The sequence below is a fragment of the Centroberyx gerrardi genome, chromosome 8, assembly GCF_048128805.1.
Source record: "Centroberyx gerrardi isolate f3 chromosome 8, fCenGer3.hap1.cur.20231027, whole genome shotgun sequence".
NCBI lineage: Eukaryota > Metazoa > Chordata > Actinopteri > Beryciformes > Berycidae > Centroberyx > Centroberyx gerrardi.
Genome location: NC_136004.1, coordinates 34,184,303 through 34,186,802, shown reverse-complemented (window position 1 = coordinate 34,186,802; position 2,500 = coordinate 34,184,303). Strand labels below are relative to the sequence as shown.

At 38.0% G+C, this 2,500-nt stretch overlaps 1 protein-coding gene across 1 annotated transcript in view; it reads left to right on the top strand.

The window, feature by feature from the left end:
* endog (endonuclease G) overlaps window positions 1-133 on the top strand; it is a 13,268-nt gene extending 13,135 nt beyond the window's left edge. Inside the window, exon 6 of the mRNA XM_071904523.2 lies at window positions 1-133. This exon is cut by the window's left edge and continues 775 nt beyond it. The gene's annotated coding sequence lies outside the window, so the exon portion shown is untranslated.
* The last annotated feature ends 2,367 nt before the right edge of the window (window positions 134-2,500 follow it).

Here is a 2,500-nt window from a genome sequence, read left to right as displayed (position 1 = left end):
TGAATGAGGATTTGTCCTGAAGATGAAAACACAGTAATAATAATTTTCTATTTGTTTGTTGGTTTCTGCTGTACGAACATTTTTAAATCTTTCAATATAAAATGTATTGAAATACAAAACTTGTAATTTTAGTTGTGTTTTGTCCCGTCACTCATCACCATAGCAACACATTGAATAGCATGGTACTTTATTGGAGCAAGTCGCTTTATAAATAATGATGTTGAACTTGATAAATAACAGTAGAGGTTTCTAACAGAATGAAAAGCATCCCATAAATACAGAAACAGAACAGAAAGACAGGGAAACCCCGCAGTGACACACTGTACAGCTGAACACAGTAGAGCAGAATAGAACACAGTAGAGTACAGTAGAACAGAATAGAGTACTGTACAGTAGAACAGAGGACAGTAGAATAGAGTACAGTACTGTAAAGTAGAACACAGTAGAGTACAGTAGAACAGAATAGAGTACTGTACAGTAGCATACAGTACTGTACAGTAGAACAGAATAGAGTACTGTACAGTAGCGTACAGTACTGTACAGTAGAACAGAGGACAGTAGAATAGAGTACAGTACTGTAAAGTAGAACACAGTAGAGTACAGTAGAGCAGCGTGGAGTAGAGCTGAACAGTAAAGTCCTGTGGTCAGATCAGATTCACCATTTAGAATAAAAACAAACCATAGAACTCACTTTTAACTTTTTTTTACCAAATAAACCAAATTAACCCAACTGTCACAGGAGCAATATAGAGCCAGAGTTAGACCAGAGCCATATAGAGCCAGAGTTAGACCAGAGCCATATAGAGCCAGAGTTAGACCAGTTAGACCAGAGCCATATAGAGCCAGAGTTAGACCAGAGCCATATAGAGCCAGAGTTAGACCAGTTAGACCAGAGCCATATAGAGCCAGAGTTAGACCAGAGCCATATAGAGCCAGAGTTAGACCAGTTAGACCAGAGCCATATAGAGCCAGAGTTAGTCCAGTCAGACCAGAGTCATATATAGAAAGAGTTAGTCCATATATAGTTAGTCCATATATAGACAGTTCATATATAGACAATAGACAGTCCATATATAGACAGAGTTAGTCCATATATAGACAGTTAGTCCATATATAGAGTTAGTCCATATATAGACAGTTCATATATAGACAATAGACAGTCCATATATAGACAGAGTTAGTCCATATATAGACAGTTAGTCCATATATAGAGTTAGTCCATATATAGACAGTTCATATATAGACAATAGACAGTCCATATATAGACAGTCCATATATAGATAATAGACAGAGTTAATCCATATGTAGACAGAGCTAGTCCATACATAGACAGTTAGTCCATATATAGACAATAGACACTTAGTCCATATATAGAGAGTTAGTACATATATAGGCAGAGATAGTCCATATATAGACAGTTAGACCATATATAAAGTTAGTCCATATATAGGCAGTTAGTCCATATATAGAGTTAGTCCATATATAGAGTTAGTCCATATATAGACAGAGATAGTCCATATATAGTCAGTCAGACCATATATAGACAGTTAGTCATAGACAGTTAGTCCATATGTAGAGAATAGACAGTCCATATATAGACAGTTAGTCCATATATAGAGAGAGTCCATATATAGACAGAGTTAGTCCATATATAGAGTTAGTCCATATATAGAATCCATATATAGACAGAGTTAGTCCATATATAGACAGAGCTAATTCATATATAGACAGTACATATATAGACAATTAGTCCATATACAGAGACAGTCCATATATAGACAGAGTTAGTCCATATATAGACAGTTAGTCCACATATACAGTGTTAGTCCATATATAGACAGTTAGTCCATATATAGTTAGTCCACATATAGACAGAGTTAGTCCATATATAGACAGAGTTAGTCCATATATAGACAGTTAGTCCATACAGACGGTGTTAGACAGTCCATATATAGACAGAGTTAGTCCATATATAGACAGAGTTAGTTCATATATAGACAGAGTTAGTCCACATATAAACAGAGTTAGTCCATATATAGATAGAGTTAGTTCAGGTTGGAAACAGTAGAAACTGCATTCTGGACTGTTGAAGGTTCTAGACTCCAGCTCTTAACAGGAAGTACCACGCAGAAACAGGATGTGATGTCAGGGTTCGATTCTGCTTGGGATGCTCGGAGAGGAAACATGCAAAAAAAGAAAAAGAACTACAGCCACTGGAAACTATGGAAACCTAGCAGTAACCGTGGCAACCCTCAGTCACAACTGGGGAGGGACTGAGGTAACCTAGCAACAGAGTATAAAGGGGGCGGGGTCAGAGGTCAGATCCTTCTAGAATCCTACTGGGTTGCCATGGTGACAGTTTGGGGAGGTGATTGACAGCTCCGTGATAACTAGGTAACAAGACAGTGTTGATTAGTTGATAAAAGGTGTGGCCTGTCAGCCGGCCCGCCTCCCGCTGCCTGTCACCCAATCAGGTTTTCTCATGCAGGCACACCCCCTC